General features: G+C 38.2%; 1 protein-coding gene across 4 annotated transcripts in view; it reads left to right on the forward strand.

The window, feature by feature from the left end:
- Positions 1 to 227: 227 nt before the first annotated feature.
- elfn1b (extracellular leucine-rich repeat and fibronectin type III domain containing 1b) overlaps positions 228 to 24,026 on the forward strand; it is an 85,729-nt gene continuing 61,930 nt past the window's right edge. For 2 of the 4 annotated variants that reach the window (XM_057330823.1, XM_057330820.1), the window contains exon 1: positions 228 to 508. The gene's annotated coding sequence lies outside the window, so the exon portion shown is untranslated. Of the gene's footprint in view, positions 509 to 8,484; positions 8,594 to 15,746; positions 15,833 to 24,026 lie in introns of all 4 variants that reach the window. The other 2 variants (XM_057330822.1, XM_057330821.1) reach the window with 2 other exon arrangements.

Below are 24,026 nucleotides of genomic sequence, written 5' to 3' on the forward strand. Positions count from 1 at the left end.
TTGTAATGGGCTTAATGGTATACAACTCATGGTTCATAATGGCAGTGGAAACCATAAAAATATTGTTTTTCTTTCAGCAGGACACATATCAATATATCAGGATCTCAAAAATAAAAACGTTCGAAGTAAAAACAACCTGTCAATCATCCACACACCCCCTCCCACCTCCCATCACACACGCTCAGTATGCATGTGAAACTGGCTGCTCAGTCCAGCCGCTTGGTGGAGAGAAGTGTATGCGCTCTGGCTCAGAGCGGGATAAACAGGGAAGGACGGCGAAAAAAATACCAACTCTTCATCACCCGTTAGTCTCGAATGAATCACCGTGCGCTCTCCGGGACCAGGAGATTTGTAGCTGCCGCAGTGGTTTGTTCCAGCGGGCATTTGCTGCTTTCCACCCGGACGCGTCCGCAGTGCTGGATTTTGCAGTTGAAGTGAATGAGATCAGACCAACACTCTGTTAAAATAAAACCTTGAGACCCTGGCGGGAGGCATGTTGTTTTAGAAGGTAAGGCTGAGACCACATTCTTATTTGAGTCTTCAAGTTGCGCGAAATGAGAGTCGATCACCAGCAGTCTGTGGTCAACTGGAGGTGTCAATATAGCGCAGTATGGATCTTCTGTATTGATAGTCGCTTATCGATTACGCATTTGGGTAGTGCGCACCGGTCGCGGGGAGATTGTAAGATACTGATTTCTTGGTGGTCTATGGGGAAACATTTGGGTTCATACCTGTACCAAGGCCGCCTTATGAGGAAGGGCAAAGGGAAATTAGTATTCAGAGTTACGTACTCCTTTGCGACTGCATCATGGATGCGAATGAGACAAATGCAATGCACACAGAATGAAACCTGCATGATTGAAACTAATGCATAATTTCGGGCTATTTTTGACATTTCCTCCCTTGACTTTACGTATGGTTTGTTATTCCATCCCCATAATGCCGCGTTCCAGAGAACGATTCATATTTTTCAAACTTCTATGAAGCCTGTGTTTACATGCTGCTGTGCTGACCAAGAACAATCTTAGAATGATTGATTCATTATTCAGTTAAGAGGTAGATCAGACAGGACTCGATCAAAGCGCAGCGCAACGAAACGGATCAAAACGCAATATTCTTAAAATGTGTTTGTTTTAAAGTTGAACGCACAGAAACGCTCACGGCGTGAGAGGGGACGCAACGCATAGCCAAAGTCATCTGTACGACGCGGGTGTCCATAGACACAACAATTAATGGAATAGACGAAACGCAAGATGTGCGCAATCCCCGCAGCGGTGCGTTTCAGAACCCTGGACAGTGCCGGACTCGGCTGGGTATCATTTTACAAAATACCAACATTTGAATTCGAACTCAGTTGTAAACTGTTAACCCAAAACTTGTAACGTCAACCCGATTCTTTAAAATACTTGCCAATATCTTGCCAGCGCAGAAGATGTATTACCCGGTTATCAGCTGAACTGGAGTTTTTTGTCTTCCTGGACAAAGGTAGGTGATCTATCATTCAATAAATAAAACATCCTGCAATGCTTAATGCATTCCTTATTGTTCTGTATGTACTGAATGTACTGAATGTATGAATCATCCAATTGACACTTTACAAATACATTTTGAATGTCTTCGAATCTTCTAATAGAATGTGGAATCAAAGCAAAAAGCTTTTACTTCTGAGCAAACAGTTAAGAGCTAACTGTTGTTTTAGTAAGATATTCACTTTAGAAGCATTCCATCATTAACACATGGATCACACGGTACAGTTGATTCCTATCATCTCACGGGATGTTCCTATTTACTGTCAATTCATAAAACCACAGTGCTAATTTATAAAACAGACCAGTCTATCCAGAATAGGCAATTATCTTAGCTACACATTCATGTATGTATTCAAATACACAAGGCAGAGATATGAAATATGTAAAGGATGTCATCACTTATAGCTTTATGTATCTCCAATGTGTTCCTTCAAGCCCATGAATTGGGAAGGATTCAGTATAATGGATGGGGGCATGAAAAACAACCTATAGATGTATTGCACAAACACATTTATACATTACTTTGACAGATCAAAGGTCCTGTCTCTAAATGGACACACTCTTTCTCATGCACGCCGTCTCGCCCCAGCTCACCGGATTTAGAAGTGAATTAGGAAGAGAGAGATTCATTTCAGGGGAAGAGCTTAAACCGGTTGCCAAGTTGCCAAACTGGGATGTGTTTTCAAGTCTTTGAAATAGTATTTTGTAATCGTATGTTTGGAATTTGAACATGCCTGTGACGTTGCAATATTGAAAACATACAACATTGTTTCCAATCAGTATATAATGAAGGTACAAAATAAAATGTCATCACTTGTGTGTTAGCCAGAAAATGATACTTGATACCTGTCCTGCAGAGTTTATTTCCAGCCCTTATCACACACACCTAAACTAACTCGGATTACTTGAAAATGACACGCAGTTGTGTGGGGTTATGATTGGAACTGTGCCGTTCAGCGGCCCTCCAGGACCCAACCATCCCGTAAACTTTTATCCAGCATCCTGGTTTTTAGTCTCTAAAGTGCCACCTGCATGATCGTAAAACTCCCATCGTCTCGAAATGCGTTTAGAGCCTCGTAAAAGGCAAGGCGGCACGCCTTCCGAGACGCACCGTTGCCATGGTTGCCTCGACTTTGATCGACGTTGAGGTGTGTGACACAAGACGCTCGCTCATTACGTCCTCCGCGCATCAAACGGCTCTTGGCGTCTCGCAGGGCTCCGAGCTCATAAAGGAGTGTATTCCCCAGCTCTCAGCCGAGCTTGTTAGAGTCACTTTCAGATTGCCATGACAGACGCGCTGTGTAATCAAGGAGTTATTGCTCAGCGTCAGTGCGGCCCTCGCTTACCATACACACCCATAACAGAAATAAAACCTCTCTACTCAGAATCCAGGCAACTGACCTATTGCACTGGAAGGATATAAAAGCAGCGGTCTATTCATCGTACATCCGTGACATTCTGACCCTGTATGTCTCACTTTGTACCGGGTCAATATCTCGTGACATTTCCTTGGATTAATGCACAACAAATCAGCACAGCGGAGTTTAGCCGTCCTCGCACATGCACGCGCGTACAGAAGAAGCAGCTACGGGGAAGCGGATTAATACTGCGTCCACCTTTTGACCTAATTACATACTTATGAATATTTTACACGTTTTTATGCATGCAAATGGGCTGTTGGTGAAACAGAACCTGGTATAATTGACTTGGGAAGTACATTCTGCTTGTCAAAGAGAAGCAGAAATGAATAAATTAAGAGAAATGATGTGTTTGAGGTTTTTTAATTGAAAGGCTTATTTAAGATCATGGTCAAACAGGAGCATGAACGGATGCAAATATAGAAAGAATTAAAGAGATATGAAAAGAGCCGTATCAGATGATTAAATACTTACAGTACCCGAGATGTAACAGCAACCAGGGGTGGAATAAAATAGATAAAAACATGAATGTAATATTTTTTCAGCATATATGATTAAGTCGAGCTTACTGTATGGTTTACAAACGTCTCTGCTCTTTGTGTTTGGCGTCAGCTGCGAAACAGCCCACTGAGTGATGAAGTATGATCTCATTAGAGCTGTCACCGCGTTTGACGCGAGCCGTTCAATTCCTTCACCTTGACTTCCTAATTCACACGTGTCGCTTTTGCTCTTTGTGAGGGTCCGATGAAAGGCAGGTAACATAGAAAGAAGATTGAGACTCGAAAAGTCATCCACTAAAGAGACAAATCTGTCTGTCGGTCCCCCGAGGTTTTGTGGAGGCTGGTGAAAATCCAGACGCGTTCTGCTCCATTGTCGAGAAGAGCCTTTTTCTGACTTCTCCTTTAATGATGAAAGCGTGTGCACGTGTCAAGGCCGAGGCTTTCAGGTTCTTTAGCTGTTTTTCCCTTTGTTCTTACTTCCGCACTTGCTAAGCCTGTTTTTTTTTGTTCCGCATCAGGAGATCCACCACTGAGCTGTCTAATTGATGCTCTTTGCCGTTCCAGCTTTCGCCAATTAAAGCCAGCGCACTTTCTGCTGGTGCCGAAACGCATTGGGGCAAATCTGCGTAATATGAATGGCTTTTATTCTTAATCCTGTCATTAGTGGAGATCTATTCTTCGCCTCTGGGTTTTTAATAACCTAAGGCGTAGAACCTTTTCGCCGGCCCTCTAGCATCTACCGCGCATCCCCCAGAGCGCATCCACAAATGCAATTTACCAGGGTAAGCATCACTGTTGTACTGTACATCCAAGCACTACATGAAGGGTTACAGAAAGATATGGGTACATGATTTACGGCCCAATCCCAATTCTATTTTCTACCCCTTCGCCTACCCCTCACCCCTTCCCCTTGCCCTTTGAAACAAAGTGGCAAGGGGACGGGCTACAAATTTTCTTCTAAGAAATGGGACACCACTACTACACTGTTAAACGTCATCATATACGTCGTTGCTAGCTCGTTACGTCAGAGGACATGCGCCGATGCACCGGGTATATGACATAAAAATATATTTTCTAATATCGTGCAATCAGTGCTGTCCGCTAGCAAACTTCAGCGATTTTTTTTGCAAACGTTAAAAGAACATCATTGTAAATACAAACACAGATTGAATGTAACATACATAAAATGAAAAATTGTCATAAAAATCCTTACTAATGGCAAAAATTGCTTACATTTATGGGTCTGCTTGCTCGAGTGAGCAGCCATGTTGGAAATTTCTCTTAGCCCTTCGTTTGAAGTGAGGTCCCGAAAAATCTTCGTTTGAAGGGCTATCGGGCCCTTCCCCTAAGCCCTACCCCTCCAACCAAAAGAGAATTGAGACACCCTCCGTTTGGTGCGTTCATGTGAAGGGGTAGGGGAAAGTGTAGGGGTAAGGGGTAGAATTGGGATTGGGCCTTAATCTAGGCATCATACAGTATTATCATAAAACACAGTCAAATTTCGCAACCTTTGAACATTTGAAAATATTTTCATTTTTGGAGTTGATGTAAATGGCAACGATTTTGTTTTACAGTGAACGCCCCAGCAATCCACCGACAACCACCCTTAGAGATCCAGGGCTAAACTAATTCTCAAAATATTAAAATAAACAAATATTAGAGCCTGGCCAACGTGAAAGAATACTATAGTATACACCAGAGGTTTTCAAACTTCAAAGCCAGCTGAACCCTTTGTCTTAATTATTTACTCAAATGTCCCATGAAATAAATATTTAAATAATTGAATAGGACATTTGCATGTTTAACTTCAAAAACATTGATTTTTGATCTGTTTTAAAGTTTTTTAAGTTGTATTTCACACAACTATTGCTATTATTAAGCCTGTAACATTTCTTTGCAATTTGCAATTTTTTAAGCAATGGAAACAACTTGTATAGGCCTATACACCGATAGAGACAGTATACAAACTCACGAACCCCTTGCAATTGTCATTTCGCAAAACCCCTTTTGAGAAACACTGGTATACACTATACGGTTCACTAAACTACAATAATATTCCTAGTTTTTGAATCGCACTGAAGTAAATACTGTGGGAGTATACTAAAGTAAACTAGCAAATAAACTATATAACACTTTTTTAATGTGGGGAGACATGTAGCTTTAACAAATAATTCAAATAAATAAACGTAGAACGTCAGTCATTACACATCAGTTTAACTGGCACTTTAAAGAGATGGTGATGTGAAAGGTAAAAAACCCTACCTTAAAACCAGTTGTGTGGACCGGCTTGGAAAATTGGATACACCTGAATGCTTTGACGTCTCAGGAGAAGTCCTGCCATCTTCTCTGACTTCGAAGGCTTTAGCTCCTCTAACTCAGACCACAATGAGAAGCACTTTTTAATAAACTTTGAGGCATTGTATTGCAAGTTAAACAAAGCAATAGACGTGATAACTTTTAGGCATTCTGTTATGATTTAGGTTGTTGCGAAGGATAAAGCAGCTGTATGGAAGGTTTGCTGAGGTAAACAGGAAAACGTTATGATGAAAAACGATGAACCTGAACACTTGATGATGAAAAATGATGAACCTGAACACAGATCTGTAAAAAGCTGCAATCTTCACCACAAGCTCACATACTGTATATTAACACTGTGGCCTGTTAAGAGCAGATAAGACCGAATCACTCAGGAAAACCTCCCGCCGTCACAACGCTTTGTTTCCCATGAACACTTCAATTTCGTAAAGTAAAGATGAGGTTAAATTCTGAGATCGTATCACACACGGAAAGCAAACAAACTAAAACTGTGACTAATAGAAATGATCACATTGGCATTTATGGGACACCGGCGTCAACCTTGTGCACAGACCGGACAAAAGATTTAGAGAAGCAGAAATTTCTTTTTGTATTTGTTTCTGTGCTATTAATAACGACTTGAAGAGAAAATATTGTAAAATATAAAATTAGCATCTAACACTGCAAAAATATTTTTTTCTTATATTTAAGATACATATTTAAGTTTTCTTCAAACATGATAAATGCACTTGAGAAGCAAGTAGAGAGTTTTATAAGAACTGTGAAAAAATCTCATTTTACAGTAAATGCAAGTAAATGTATTTTATCTTGGATGAAAACAAACAACAGTGTTGTTTGCTACGGTGACAAATAGTAGGCCTACACTGTCTTACTTTATACGATTCTTCTTAATCTTTGTTCTTATAGTACAAAAGTTTACTACCTCAGAGGCTTTCTGGAAAGCATTTTCCCCCATTTGTTTTTATTTCCTGAAAAACAAGACAAAAAGATTAAAGATGATAAATGATTATTTTCTGATTTCTGATGACCTCGTGGAAATCCTGCAGTACGGATTACAAAACTGTACTCAACTCCGATCTTGGGGATCCATATCACATCTCTCTTTTATTTACCACATGACTCAAAGCATTGGCTTAGCAGTGAGATCCTAGGGTGCATCAGAATAGGAGACATAAAAAATGTAAAGCTATCTGGGTCCGCAGGACCGAAGTTAGAAAACTACTGCTGTACAAGAACACTTGTGCTCCAGATTGCTTAATGAGCATAATTTCATGATGGGAATATTTCTTTCGCCTCATGAAAACGAACCTTCAGTAATTTCGTCCATTTACTTTTATCTTTCTTTTTTTATACGAATTTTATAGCACGAGGTCAGAAGAGGTGTGCCTTGGCCTCGGGCGCTGACTAATTAAAGATATGTGAGGTAATGACTCAGAAGTCTCATTTCCCTTCTATTTCTTATTCAGGGTAATGACAGTCCAATTTATCCTGAATAACAGTAACCTATAGGCAAAATTGTGAAGGAAAAGTTGATTGTTCAGTTTTCAACTGGATTTGAAAACTGAAAGTAATGAACTTAACTTATATCATTAGACAAAAATCCCTATTTATGGTGAAATGTGTAATTTTTTGCTGACTACGGTACATAAACAAATTGATTTGAAATATCATTCTGTGTAATGCAATTCCCACTTTGTAGGTGTGGCTTAAAAGTCCATATGCTTTTTAGGGCCACTGTGAAATCTCATACACTTCGGCAAACAACACATTTCAGCTTTTTGTTTTTGCTTAGAATGTTATAAATCAATGTCACATTAAAATAAACAACTTTGAGGTTTTATGGATTTATTATTAAAATACAACCGCATCTTACTGCAGAATTTTTAATTCAATAAAACGCCAGTTAATGGACTTACAATTTCAGTAAGACACTCTATTAAACTTTACAACATTTCCCAAAACTTTTCAACGACATAAAAAAAGTTGAGCTCCCCCATGCTATTTTACGATGCTGTAAACTATATTTATTGCATCATTCGCTCCAGTTACATAAGACATTCAATTTGACACTCTTATTTCTTATGTAGTGCAACTTTAGAGTCATTACTGGACCACGTCTGGGCATAAAAAAATCAATTACTTTTAAAAACCATTTATAGTAAACTAGTCAGATTATGTATAAATATAGAACTTCAGACAGCGAAGACAACTATCTCTTAGAGCGGTAGAGCAGGTAAATGTAATTAAGGTAAATTTAAGCTTTGTGTAGCGGTAGATATTTCCCCCGTGGCGATGGAGAAAGGGAGCGAGTTCGTGACTGAGCGAGAGTTTGCTTTTCAAAGAGGCGTCTGGGAAAACTAAGGCAATGATTAGACAAGGACGCCAAGTTATGATGCATTACTCTATACGATTTACACGGTAAGACTCATTAAGCTATAATGAAAGCATTACTGTCGTGTTAGTCTACCGATGCGGACACCGTGAGAGCATTGTATTGAGTTGGTTGTAATGTTTTGTGACTGGCGTATAACTGGTCATTACTGTAACTGACAACATTTGTTTACCTTAGCCGTTGTTTTCTGTTTCAGATGTAAGTGGTTGTTTATTTGTGTGTGACTGTCTGTGTTTCCACAATGTAATAACTGGTAAAGTTTCATTTCTTTCACGTTGTGTAACATTTGAGAATGTCTTAGTATTTTATACATCTCCTTTTTGCTTTAGTGACAGCATGATTCTCAGAAGTCCACAAATAAGAACTTCATGATGTTTGATGTCATCCCAGCGTGATGTGGAAGTGCATGTTGTGTGCTTTCATGAAAGTAAAGAAAAGGTATACATGGATAATGTTACAAATGTGCTTACTGTGCATTTTATTAGCGCCTTGAAATAATGCAGAATCTTCACGTACTGTCAGAAAAAAAGGTTTCAAATTGTAGCTTTTCTGTCGCTGGGGTGGTACCCTAAGGTACGTTTACAGACATACAAAACATAATATGTGATCCTGGATCACAAAACCAGTCTTAAGTAGCACGGGTACATTTTTAGTAAAAGACAAAAATACATTGTGTGGGTCAAAATTATCGTTTTTTTATGCCAAAAATCATTAGGATATTAAGTAAAGATCATGTTCCATGAAGATATTTTGTAAATTTCCTACCTTAAATATATAAAAACTTTATTTTTGTGAGTGGATGGTCTGCCACATTGCCCCTGATTAACAACTTCAAAGGCAATTTTCTCAATATTTTGATTGTTTTGCGCTCTCAGATTCCTGAGTTTTAAACGGTTGTATCTCAGCCAGATATTGTCCTATTCTAACAATTCATATATCTATAGAAAGTTTATTTATTCAGCTTTCAGATTATGTACAAATCTCAATTTCGAAAAATTGACCCATAAGACTGGTTTTGTTGTCCAGGGTCACATATAGGGTTAGGGTTTCAAAGGTAGAGTTAAATGTTTTGCACCCTTAAAATTTAACTGGTACACAATAGATCCTTGGGGTACGATAAAACACCCTAAAAAGGTACAACATTGTTTTGTATACCCGTAAACGTACAAAAAGGAACCTTTAAGGGAACCACCAGCGACAGAAAAGGTTTTAAACCTTTTTTCTTACGATACTGTATGTATGCTTTTTAAACTTTAGTCTTTGATTTAAACTTTAATCCTAATATTTACGTCCAGATTTAAAGGGTTTAAAAAAAAGCATAGATTTTGTGGCCCAAAAGTGCCCAAATGTGAAAAAGCCCAAAAGAGAAAGAGCTATTCTGATAAATAAGATAAAAGAGGGCAGCGGAATGACAAATAATCCCCCCAAAAATCCATCATTTATTTGAGCACAGATGCATAAGTGAGTTTGAGCTGTGTGCATATTACATATACACTATTTTTATACAGCTGTGTTCAGGAAAATGAAAGTCTTGAAATCACAATCACGGAGGAAAAAGAAAATTGGGTGACTGAATTGTTTTTCAGAGCGCATGAAATAATAAGAGCTATAATAAAACGAAATCAAAAGAAAGAGCGACTCATTTCACTGGTGACAGGAAATGTCACCTTCATGCAAATGCAGGACAGAACGCAACGAATTAAACAACACAGAATTCAATTTTCAGAATTGGTTTTCTTTAAATATGATTTAATATGACTTACCAAAAAACATCTTGTTTTAGGGGTATGGTCAGGTATAGGCTAAATAAAAATAGTTCACCAAAAATGACAAACGATTATAATTTATTCACCCTCATGTCATCCCAAACCTATATGACTTTCTTTGCAGAACAAAAAAAAAGATATTTTGAAGAACGTCGATAACCAAACAACATTGGACCCCATTGACTTCCATTGTTTGGACACATGCCTGTTTATACAATGGAATTTTCGTTTTTGGGTGATCTTTTTAAAGTGACAACAGCACGTTTTTTGTATTAAATCATAAGGACTGTTATATGTATCTTGTTTCATCAATTATTGTAAGAGAAAATTATATAAATTCTACAAGCCCAAAATCCAAATAGGTCCATTTTGTCTGACAAAAGGAAAAAATGAAAGATTAATTCTGATCTTATTTAAGATTCTCCTTCGAGTCAACATGAAACAGCATTCACAATTCTTATTCCGCAATGTGACGTATTTCCATGTGAAACTGCTTTTACCGTTCTTGACTGGATCATAAAAAGGATGTGTTATATAACATATGAATTTCTTATTGCAAAACAACTCGATGATGTAGGAAAAAACGTCATTTCAAATAAAGATTGCACAGACAAAAATATATTTTCATGCATAATCAGATCTGAAACACGTACAATGTTGTCGATTTTGATTTCTTTTTGATAACTTTCATAACTTATAAAATGAGACCTAATGACAGAACTGAAATCAAGGCAGTAACTGGGTCATATTCGCTGATACGCATCTGGCGGTGAGAAAAATTGAGCTTTTCTCGTCAGCTCCTTACGTAATGTTTTAAATGAACGTGCTTTACACGAGGAGCGCTGTTTGTGTTTTGTCAGGCTTCCTGGTTCTGTTCATTCCGTTGTTTCCTAAATGGGAGCAAAAGAGATGTGAATGTGAGACTTGAATCATTCATCCTGCATCTGTCGCTATCTGTCTCTGATTATCAGCCCCTCCATTCATAATTAAAGGCATAAAAACTCCAAGTAGTCAACCGCAGGGAAACAAGGGCTCCTGTTGCCATAGAAACAAACTGCATCGGAAAACTTCAGAGAGCTTGTGAGCATTTGGACGAGCATGATGGTGAGAGAGAAAAGGATGGGGCAAGAAAGTGAGAGAGAGCTAAACCCCTGGGAGAGCATGCTGATTGAGACGCCCCCTCCAATGGATGTCAGGGTGTATGTGCGCGTTTGTGAAACACTTTTAAGTTCTGTAAAATGTTGGTTGAAGGGTATTTTTGGGCCGTATGCTTAAATTATCCTTATCCCCGAACTAAAATCTCTTTATCCTTGCTGGTTCTCTTAGACAAAGTCACACCTGTATGACTTTCTTCTGCAGAACACAAAAGAAGATATTTAGAAGAAGGTTGGTAACCGAACGATGGCGGTACCCATTCACTTCTATTGTATGAACACAAAACCAATGCAAGTCAATGGGCACCATCGTTGTTCGGATACCAACATTCTTCTAAATATCTTCTTTTGTGTTCTGCAGAAGAGTCATACATGTTTGAAATGACAAGAGGGTGAGTAAACGATTACATACATTTTATTTTTGGGTGAACTGTCACTTTAAGTACCATAAACCATAGCAGAGGTTTTCTATTGATAGAAAGCATCGTGGTATCAAGGAGAGAGATTCAGTTCAGTCAACCGGCTGATCACGTAACACATGTGACATAACTGGGACATGGAGTCCAAATGGATGTAAAATTTTGATGAGACATGCATAACAGTTACTGTAGTACTTCAAAATGGACTGGCGCACGGAAAGGTTACGACTACGTCTTTGCCGCTTTACAGGGTGGAACAGAGTAGCTGCATCGATTTTCGAGCTGTTGCTACGCTTACTCGCTTTAAGACACGAGAGCAAGTTTCAGTTGACGAAAGTCCATCATTTGACATTGCACGACTCACGCAGACGGTTTTATCGCACCGCCATTCACTAGAATTAATTGGCATGGCCCTCCAGCCAGTAGGTGTGGACGTTTTATAGAGTGTGGGTGTTGTTCTCTCCAATCAGATCAGTGTGTTAGAAGCAGATAGTGTCAGCAACACTGGGTGCGAGTGTGTGTGAAATACTAATGACGTCTTACTGTACAACCTCAAAGTCATTTTTACACAGAATCGGTCAGATCGGAGTGTAAGCCCAAACTTTTTACAATTCTAACAAAATGCGTAATTGTATTTTTTATATGATAGAGTTGTCAATGGCGATTGAATATAAAAGTGCAGTCATCTCTAATGAGCTTTGAATGTGAATGAGCGCAGGGCTGCAATGAAAGAGGTTAAGCTGTTATTAGTAGTGTTTGCTGAGGCAAGCATTACTGCTTTTGCACTTAGGGTTAGGGGTCGGGTTCTAATTCTTAACCCTAATCCAAAACTTCGATGCATGGCTTGTGAAACATGTATGTGTTACATGTATGGCTTGGTGAGGAGAGGCATTGGGGTGGTAAGTAATCGCCTAGCAGTGACCCACAAGACTTTAGCAACACTTTGGCAACTACACAAAGTACACTAGCATCGCGAGGCTACTACAAGTATGCACTAGTTGTACGCACTATCAATTCATATATATAAACCGTTAAAAATCGAGTTGCTTAATGTAAATATGCGCACACTATAAAATTCGCTGTGTTTTTGTGTATTTGTGAGTATTAGCGTTATACTCAAGCAGGGAAAGACCTGTGCATGTTTGTTTGTGTGCATCCTTTAATGCAGTGGTCACCAACTCTGTTCCTGGAGATCGACCTTCCTTCAGATTGCAGCTCCAACCCTGCTTCAGCACACCTGTCTGTAATTATCAAGCAAACCTGAACACCTTGATTAGATAGTTCAGGTGTGTTTGATTGGGGTTAGAGCTGAAATCTTCAGGACGGTCTTACAGGGCGTTTTCATAAACATCTTCCCTTTATGAAATGTGATTTACATATTTCTGCTGGAGAGAATGTTACCCGTGCTGTCATAACATTTTGTTAGCATTTGCATTTACTTCCATCACTGGATGGATGTGTGTCCAAACATAGTTGAACTCCTTCATTGCCTGACATGTGTTCCACACACACAGTTTGATCTCTTTGTTTGAAATGTCACAGTCTTGTGGTTCTGAATGCTGTGTCTCTACAGTCTTCCGATTGCTTCAATTTTGACGTCATTTGATTTCCATGTAATTAAAATGGATTTTTAAGGTTCTCGTTTGAAGAGAATTATGCATGTACAGTATTTACTGTAAGTCTTGGTCAGGTTGGCGGTTTTGTGTGCAGTGTGTCGGGCGGAAAGCAAAGGCTGGTTCACGAACTGTGAGCCAGTGTGTCTATTTGATCTATATAATGAAAGAAGTGGGGGAAGGGGGGTAGGTGAAGGGCAATAGGTAATTGTTCGAATTTTTTCAATACCGTAGTCGGAATCCGAAATGAAGGACGTTGACTGATTTCTGAAGAAAAATCAGCCAATAAGAGCGCAGAATAGATGGGAGCTAAAAAACATCCTATGGTAAAACATGGAGAATTGGCACAAATTCCAATCGTGTTACTGTATAGTTTTTAAATTCATTAAGTGCATATATTGTAGTATATATCGTTTCTCTTATTATTCTCTGCTAGCTTATTATTTAAATACGAGAGCTCTGCATAATGTTAGATTAAGCTAACATACTCACAGACTGTAGTGTCTCTGTTTCCAACTCAACAGCTTGCTTTGAAGTTTGTGATCAAGAAGTGTGATGCGTTTCTTTAAGGCCATGGCTTTCTTCCACAGTCTTAATCTGATTTTTAGAACGATAATTGTGTCTTAAACGCTTTGATCTCATTTCAAGGGGAGCGGGTCCTTTTTAACTGAAAAAGAGATTAAAATTTAAAAAGATGAAAAAGTGAGACAGATGTGTGTTTATTGAAGCTTACTGTGTCTAATAATCATGCTACAGTATGCATCTCTTCACATAAATGAAAACAAATGTTAAACATGTAAAGCATTGTTCAATAAAGGTTTGATTAGTCTCATAACTGATTATACTGCAGAACTTCATTACTTTAAATTGAATGCGGCAATACATATACACCATCAGGGGGTGCTCACCCTGTGTTGGTCCTAATGCCCCGGTATAGTGATGGGGACACTATACCGTCAAAAAGTACTGTCCTTCGAATGAGACGTTAAACTGAAGTCCTCACTCTCTGTGGTCATTAAAAATCCCAGGATGTCCTTCGAATAAGAGTAGGGGTGTAACCCCGGCATCCTGGCCAAATTCGCCCATTCGCCTCTATACATCATGGCCTCCTATCATCCATATATGTACAAATTGGCTTCATAACTCTGTCTCCTCTCCACCAATAAGCTGGTGTGTGGTGGGCGTTCTGGCGCAATATGGCTGCCGTCGCATCATCCAGGTGGATGCTGCACGTTGGTGGTGGTTGAGGAGATCCCCCTCCATGTAAAGCGCTTTGAGTGTCCAGAAAAGCGCTATATAAATTAATATATTAATATATAAATTTATATAAATAACAAATTATTATTATGAAACCGTTAAAATGACACAGGCTGAGTCAAAGATCTCTTTGTATTACAGACAGACACACACTCACCGATTCCGTTTATACTTCTCTGCCTCTCTTACCGCCCTGTGATGTGAATTTGAAATAGGAGTTCCAACAGCGCTCGAGCTGCAAGGTCGACCGCCAGCGTTAGAAAACACATGCGTGAACGGCTATAAAAAGGTCATAAATCTGATGAACAGAAACCGTTCGCATATTTGTGTTTGGGATAACGTCGAGGCACATTTCATTCTGTTGGAAATGAAATGTTGATCCTCGTCTATTAAACCAGAACAATCAAAGCATTAAAGATAACCAGAGCGCAAAGGCCTTTGCTTAACGGGACATCTCACATTTCTCTAGCCGTCTCTCTGTTTCACTAATCCCCTTTTCCCTCTTCTGCCGCTTTTGTGCGGTTCCCACTGACACGCTCAAAATCCTTTGTTTTATCTTGAGAGGTCGATACAGCAACGTACTGTAAAGTCTTGTGCACAAGTGAAGTTGTTTGCGTTGAATGTTGCGAAAGACGTGTCATTCGAAAATCGATTATATTTTGCATAGTAAATACAGTATAAGGCCTGTTTATACGACTCATAAAGGGATGGTTCAAAAATGAAAATTCTTTCATCATTTACTCATCACTCTTGTATGACTTTCTTTTTTCTGCGGAACGCAAAAAGAAGATATTTTGAAGAATGTTGGTATCCGAATAATGGCGGATACCCATTGACTTGCATTGGTTTTGTGTCCATACAATAGAAGTCACCGCAGGGTACTGGGTACCGCAGTTGTTCGGTTACAACATTCTTCAAAACATTTTCAGAAAGAAAGTCATACAGGTTTGAAATGACAAGAGGGTGAGTAAATGATGAAATAATTTTTGTTTTGGGGTGAACTGTCCCTTTAAGACTATTTTGCAGTGTTGCATTTGAGGACATTTCCCTCCACAAATAATGTAAAAAATACAGTAAATACAGTCGAATGCATCAAACATCATTGTATCTAATAAAAATTAAATGCAATTTAATGCACACATTTAGAAAAGCATATAAAAATGTACACCCTACGCAGTGTGCGCATGTCATGTGAGCGTGTGTTAATTCAAGCTCGGAGCCTTGTTACTGTCGTTAGTACAGCATTTACATATTCCTACAGTCTTTTCATGTTTAATCAAAGCATTATGGTGACGCCAGTTGAATTTTTGCCATTTCTCATGTCATAGGAAGCATGTGAATTCTTTTGATATAAGCTCTCACTCTTTTTTCCTCACGCCTAGGGCCGAAATCCTCTGGAGACGGAGAACTCTCCGTAATCACCCTCTTTCCTGCAAGGTGTCCTGTTTCAGAGAGGATGAGAGGAGAGGTTAGTGCTGGAAAGTGGAGGAGATGCAGGGAAGAAATACCTAGTCAATCATTCCTCTCATGTCACAGGACTGGGCGGGGAGCTTCTTTTTCCTGCGATGTCAAAAGGAGACTGAGTAAAATGGAAAGAGAGGAGAGCGAGAAATAGAGGAAGAGAAGAATAGAAAATGGCTTATTTAATGATAGTGTTGCGGAGGGCATATTGAAAGGTGGCGGATCTGTACATCAGACACTATTTTCTTTCACACATAGCCTACCTCTGGAAGAATCTTGGCTGTGATATTTTGAACCACAGTGTTTGTTTTTCCAATTTTAGAAAATTTACTGAGGGCCACGCACATATTTTTTAAACTTCAGACGCAATATGCGACTGCAATGTGGAAAACCCTCAGCACTTTACCACCAGTTGGTTGAAACTTAAAAGTCGTGATGAGAAAGGGAAGGTTGTTTCAAAGGTTATGCAAATTCATTTAACATAATGTGCACTGACGGATCGTTCACAACACGACCAGGAATCTATATTAAATGTAGTAGTAAATAGTTTGAATAGATAATGTTTAATATTCATTTGCAAAGATTATTTCCGGTGCAGTTTAATTGGATGTGAATATTAAATAAATAAAAATAAATAAAAAATACAGTAATGAAAATACTCCTGTCTGTGGATTATAAAATAAATATTCAATATACAAACACAATGTATAATGCATTTTTTAATGTTAGTATTTTTTGGGGGGGATTGTCATAAAATAATGTCATAATGCAAAAAAGTAAAAAAAACCCTAATGGTCCTTTATACAAAGTGTAATTGCTTATTATTTCTGAAATTTGACACATTTCTGAAGTTTTTGTATTAAATTAAATTATTTTGTATTTATATTTGCCATGCATATTTTTAACATAACAGTGAGCTTTACCGGTGCTGTTGTGTAATACAACTATCCAATTTGATATATAATATAATACCACAACCAACATATAGATTAAAAAACAGCAAATTACATTCTACACTACACACTTGCTAGATTATATAGACCACTTCGGAAGACGTGAACAAAGCTGGTCCAACGCTGGTCCAGAAGAACTTCCTGTTTAAACAAAATACAACCAACCCAATCAAAATGTTAAACAAATATTTTTACGACTTAACTACTGTATGTATAAGATTTAAAAAGCAATAATAATTTTAAAAAATGCTTCTGGACTAGTGTTTACTGTACATCTTGCAAAGTTGTGGGAATTCAGGGATTCTCAACGGTAGGGTCTAAAATTAGCGCACATCCAGAAACAATTGGTTGAGCCATGAGTGAGTCCTCTGGGCAAGCCTGAGTTAAATAGATAAACGATTCCCATTTTGCAGATGCACTGATAATGGGTTGATAACCAGTCATCGTCTAGCGTGGCTGAAAATGATATATGAAGTACGCCGGCGAATGCTTTCATTACATTCTCAGCTAAATTTAATGCAGAGCCCTCATCATGATATTGATTTCACGTCATAATAATGGAAAACGGCATTGAATAAAGATAAACATGACTCGTGTTTGATCATCATACCTACTCGTGATACTAACTGTTTCAGTTTATGGCTTTCAGCAGAGAATTATTGGCCAGGGATTGCCGAATGTGGAAAATACATTTGCATAAAGAAGACCATAGGCGTTGCTAGACCCTATTTAGCTGTTTTGGGCTCTTGTTGAAATGTGCGATTAACTCAGATGTCAGCATAATACCTCAGTACATAACAAAATGAACTGCATTTCGGCTCTTATAAAGTTAAAAAAATCCAAATGATGTAATGTCTCAATATTTATAGTAAAAGTAGCACATTTGAAAGTGTTACTTATTTAACACTAGAGAGTTATAATAACACTTTGATTAAAAAAAAACACCGGTCCACACATCAATGAATTATTTCTTTAACACTTGCGTAAGGAGTGACAATTCAACACTATCCAGATCTAATTTAACTCCAGATATTTATACCGATGTACAGTACTGTGATTCTTGGTGTTATTGTATCTCCCAGGGAGAGAGTGAAAACTACTCAATACAAACAGATCAGTTACCATCTTTATGTCGAGCTATTTTTTGTTGTTGAGATAATGGTTCAATTGGAGAGGTTAAGACCAACGTGGGTCAACTTGAATATTAACAACTAAGTCTATATTGCTAATATTAATATTCTTGTTTGCATATACATTTATTCCTTTAGCAGATACTTTCATCTAGAGTGACTCCTGAATAAGAAATGCAACAATACAAGCAGTTTATCAAGCTACATTAAACGGGCTGCTATTTGGAGTTCTACAGACAAACAGTCGGTAGATGATTTTAATGTAATCTGTCAATCAAACTCGAGGGCGTAAATATAGTAAGATGCTGCTTGCCTCCCTCAGGTAACGATTTTTTCAGCACCTTTGCTGCTCTTTTTTAATATACTTTTCAGTAGGCAAAGGGGGGATAAGAAATGTAGTCGAGTTATATTCTCTAGATGCTTCTTATACGGATATCAAACCACATGTGTTGCCTTCATTATTCAGAGATTAAAAAACTAAAAATGGTGGGGGCTGACACCAGGGAAGTGAAATTCAAGGGGAAATGGAGTTCAGGGTCAGAATGTAAAGGATTTCCATCTTTTATCCATGTAATAGCCTCCAAACGCTCTACAAGTTTCATACGTGGCTTAGACAATACGTCTTGGGTTTAAAAATATAAAACATTTGTCCAACGACGGTCGCCCCAGTGAATCGTGGAATTTTGCTCCACTATACAAACATGGATGCTAAATAGTATGTAAGCTACTATAAAATGTAGATATTACAGGTAAACTGTACGTCGTCGTAGTCTGTTTATTTTTTGCTTCTTTTGCTTTGCATATCTGCTTTACAATTCATTTCAACGTACTGTATTAAGTGTTGTCCAGTGGTGAGATGTTGTAAGTTATAAAAAAGCTGAAATTGCTTAACTTATTTAAATGAGTTGAAGTAAAATAAAACATTTTAAAATGAAGATATTAAGTCGAAATAACAATTGATTGAACTTAAAATGTAACGCAGTCAAAACAATACACAGAACAGAAAATGAGAGCGATGGAGAGTATATAAAATTTTTTGAATGTTTTGGAGCTTTAACAGCGAACATTATTTTTGTTTCCTTTTGTTTGACCTCTTGCCAGCCATCCGCAGGCACAAGACCCATAAACAGTCAGCAGTCTCTTTTACACACACGTGTATCTAAGGTACCCGCGGCGGAAAGCGCGACACCGTAAGCTATACTTTGATGAAAAACCGAGAGCTGATACAAATGCCAAAATATTCAAGCATTTCTCATCTCAGTTTGAGCGCGTGTAGATCATTCTCCTCACTGTGACACTTTGCTGCGAGTCCTTCATTTGCCATTTTTTTGCGTTTTTTATGTTTTACTGAAGCAGCACGCTATCAGGGACTGTTGACACAACACTCTTTTGAAACCACACAAGGACACAGTCTGACACATTTTTACACATTTCAACATCAAATGGGTAGCAGCAAAAAAACTACAACACAAATGGTTTGATCTATGGCAGATGGTGAGAGGGAAAACAACTTGTCATAAAGTGGAACAAGAATGGAAGTGTTAAACAGTAGACTAGCGCTGTGTGCTAAGGCTACAATCATCTGGGAAAAACAAAGCTAATGAAAGATTTACCTGCATTGCAATGGTAACGTTTAAAGTTTTCCCATTTCACCACATACTTGACTGACGCCAACAACGATTAGAGGTCAAAACTGCTACATTCTGTGTGTTTACCTGGAGTGCAAAAGTGCTGCTTTAGAATGAGGATTGATTGCAAAGCTGCTTCGTGTAATTGTGTCGGTGCCGTGTTATTTTCTTGTATCCCAGCTTGATGTGCAGACAACTACAAGTATACCATCTGTACGCCGATTTCCCTGAGGGGTGTATACACAAACTATAACATTTTAGTGGGTATCGTGTCCCGTACCGCTTGTGTGGCGTGTGAAGGAGAGGTGTGCTATTACTTTTCTGAGTGATTGGACTCCACCTGCTGATTTTGGACAATTTTCTCATGGTGGACAATAAAACAAGTCTTGTACGACGTACGTTGAGACCTGACACAAAGGAGAACTTGCTACTGGTCAGAGGTCTTTTCTTTATAAATACAAAACGAGAAAAATTGAGAAACTAGTGAAGTTGACATTTGCTTCATAATCCTATTGCTGGCAATGAGAAACAACTTAGATATTATTTTTGACTTTTGAAAAGTCCCAGTATATGAAATTTAGCGACATCTAGTGGTGAGGTTGTGAATTGCAACCCATCGGTGGCTGACAGAAAACCAAGATGTCGTTCACGATTTCACTTTTTTGCCGAAGGAGATAAGATATTGATGAAACACGCTCTGTAGAGCAGGTTGTCCCTTTAGGGCTACTGTAGAAACAACATGGCGAATTCCATGCAAGGGGATCCGCAGTACTGGTAGATGGCTCATTCTAAGGTAATAAAAACATAACGCTTCATTATGTAAGGTCTTTATACACCTCTGAAGACATAGTTATGTATATTATATTGCATTTTTGAAAAATAGATCACCCAGAAATTACACACTGGACCTTTAATTTTAATAGGAAGGCATCTAGGAATCAGAATACTGTATCGTCAAGAGTTTGGAACTAGGTTTCGACATAAGTCCCTAGCAACCTCCCAGCTACACACTGAGACACCTTAGCAACCACACAGCCACCCATGGGATTCTCCCACAATATCCCACACTGTAAAAAACCTTTTATACATATTTTTATTAATTTGATTAAATCTAACAAAACATTTTGAATTTTTTAAATGTTTTTTATGTTATTTTACACAAAAATGAGGTCTCTTAACGCAACCTGATGTTTTGGGAACATCACGTTCAGAATGTGTTATGTACTGTCTCTTCACTTCACACGCACAAACACTTCCCATTTCTGTTTTTAATTGGGTCATTATGGGATGAGCTATGTAATTAAACTGCAGCATCCTGCGACCCTTAGCCAGTTCTATGCCTGCCAATAAGACCACTGCCTTCAGCACAGACACGGCAGATGGAGAACAGGTGCATGTGTGTGTGCTTCACCTGTGGAGCCCATAAAAATGTGTGTTTAGCTGAGAGAGAGAGAGAGAGAGAGAGAGAGAGAGAGAGAGGGAGAAGTTGACAAGTGGCAAATGGACAGGTGTTCAAGTAGAGAGAGGGCATGTTGGACGCTGTGTACAAACCCCAGGCTTTGCAGAAGCTGTGTGTGATATTCCCTTCGCATGGAAAGTAGAACAGGCACAGTTTAGGAGCCGGTTTACCTACAATAGAATACGTAGAATATACCACAATATTAATTTGTAGAAAAAATGAAGTAAATCAATAATTTATGGATAGCTGCGTATTTCAGCCAATCAGATTAGAGTTTACCAGACTGAGAAATTGATTTTTAGATTGATGTGCAACATGTAAAGAGGTTGTGGCCGATATGTGGATATGTGCGAGACCACCGGAGTCGTATCTACACCAGCTAAGCAACCATTAAGAACACCCTAGCAAATGCACATGTATATTATGTATACCACATAACAACACCCTAAGATCGCAAAACTCACCAACATTATCCTCAGCTTATAAAAAGTGTTTAAAATAAAAAAATAGTCTGTCTATCGTTCAAAGACACATTCAGACAACCATACACACTTGACCTTTTGTACCCTCTTGTTGTCTATTGACTACAATTGTTTCTTATAAATATGCATGATCGTGTATTGCTTCAGTATGTTCCATCCATAATCAACATTTCAGTTTGCTTTGATCCATCTTCAGAATGTACATTTGAAATATTTGTTTGAATGTAATCACAGATGTGGGCGCAAAACAAATATTGTAAAATATGAAATCAGGCTCATTTTTGTCATGTGACAGCGACCAACAACACCAGCAGATGAAGTTTAGAGGGAGACAGCGTCTCTGTTGTCACCCTTGAGCTCATAGTGTACTTCTGAAGTGTGGTGTGAATGTGAGGGGACGTAACTGAGAAACTGCAAAATGAATGACTCACAAAACTGTGATTGGCTGTCAACACTTAGACCAACAGGTGTGCATGAGCAGAGACCACGATAAAGAAGTCAATCATCATTTTTTAAAAACAGTATGTGAAACAGAATGCATTATACAGTGGTTAGTAGTTTGTTATATTTGTTGTCATATTACCTGTTTATGTTGGAGAGATGCAAAAAAAATTGTTTTTATTGTAGAGGTGGCTAATTTGCATGAAATCATATGATCCTATTCGTACGTTTCAGTACAGTTTGCTTTCGCACCAGTAACATTAGGTTTAGGGGAGGAGCTTCAGCATTTCGTTTTTGTAATAATCATACGTTTTTGTATGATTCACATTGTAAGAATTCATACGAATTAACCACCTCGCATAATAGTTAGGAATTGATGTAGTAAGCAACAAATAAACAGCCTTAGGTGACCAATAAAATGTATCAAAAGATTTTACAATTCACTTTTAATCATTTGCAACTGATCTCTTTTTCTTCTATTTTGAGTTAAAGGGGTCATATGGCGCGAATACGTGTTTTTTCTTTGTCTTTGGTGTGTTATAAGTTGCCCATGCATGTATTAGACACGTAAAATTGCAACAATGAAAGTGTCTAAAACAAAAGATGCATTCTATCTAAAAGCGAATGCTCACCCAGACCTGCCGGAAACGCCTCGTGTAACCACACCCCCACAAATCCACGTCAGTTCGTGGTATGATTTGACTAAATGTATACGCAAGTAAGGTGGGCGTACCTGTCAGTACAATTGCTTTGGAACCTGATGTTCCAAATATGGTAAGAGGCGTTACATTTCCATCACACGCTTGCAGTATTCGACCAATCACTACGCACTGGTTAACTGGCCAATCATAGCACACCTCGCTTTTCAGTGCGATGAACTTTGTAAAAAATCTGCGCGTTTCAGAGAGGCGGGGCTAAGAGGAGATACAAACATGCATGGTATGTGGAAAATACTGCGTTTTTTAACCTTAAATCGTGTATACACATTGCATTACATCTAAAACAAACAATAATATTCGTTTTAGCTGTGTCATATGACCCCTTAAATACATTTTGAAGGAAAAACAATCTCAGAAACAAAAAATATACTGTGAATTTGTACATTTCTAGTGGCACAATTTTTTTATTTTCAATTGATATAATTGCAAATTATGACGTTTTATGTCAACTATGTACAGTCTGTTACTTATTACTATTTATAGAACTTGAAAAATATATATTTTTTTAATGTAAAAAATGAAGTATTCTTTTTTCTACAGTGTTTGCTTTGGCATTTTCAAGTAATAATGCTTAATTGCTTTGGAGTTTAATTGAATATGAAATAAGATGATGTTAAAAATCACAACTGAAGTTAATTCCAGTTCTTTCATCATATGTGAAGTTAAAGGTACAAAAGAGAGAGTTGCATTGTGGGATAGAGTATGCTGTGGTCTGCTACAATATACACTAATACTAATTTATATACAGCATATTGTGTTTACTACTATACACTTAAGCAAAATGTTCCATGTATAGAGCTTGTTAATCGATGTCATGCCACGTTGAATGTTGCGCCATCTTGGGAGGATGGCTGCTAATGCGTTCAATGCAGTGTTTTCTTTTTCTTGTTTGATTAGGAAATATAACTTTGGTAGGTCAGTCTTGCTGTGTTAAAAACTGCAATAGCATTATGTTCAGGAAAAGCCCGTGGTTCTTTCACTTTCGATTTCTCTATATATCAAAGAAACCAAGTAACGGTACATATCAAAACAATAATAGCAGTGGAGTATTTTCCTTCCAAGATGGCGGCGCCACTGCTACATGCAACATAGGCGACGTCAGCTTCACATTCTCTATACTAAAAATGTGCAAACTGCACAGTATACATAGGCTACTGCACACTGCAGAAATACTCAAATAGCATGGTAGTATGATACAGTATTCCAACGCAGCCAAAGGAAAGTAAACAGAGAGGAAAAGACTGAAATACTTTTCGCATACATATAAGAGAGAAGATTAAAGGAAAGATAACAAGACAGAGAAACAGAGTAAGAGAAAGAGAGATATCATTAAGAGGAAGATAGAGACACCTTGACCTTGGTGATCACTTCTGCTTAATCAGCAGGTCT

This window comes from Triplophysa rosa, linkage group LG4 (assembly GCF_024868665.1).
Source record: "Triplophysa rosa linkage group LG4, Trosa_1v2, whole genome shotgun sequence".
NCBI classification, from domain to species: Eukaryota; Metazoa; Chordata; class Actinopteri; order Cypriniformes; family Nemacheilidae; genus Triplophysa; species Triplophysa rosa.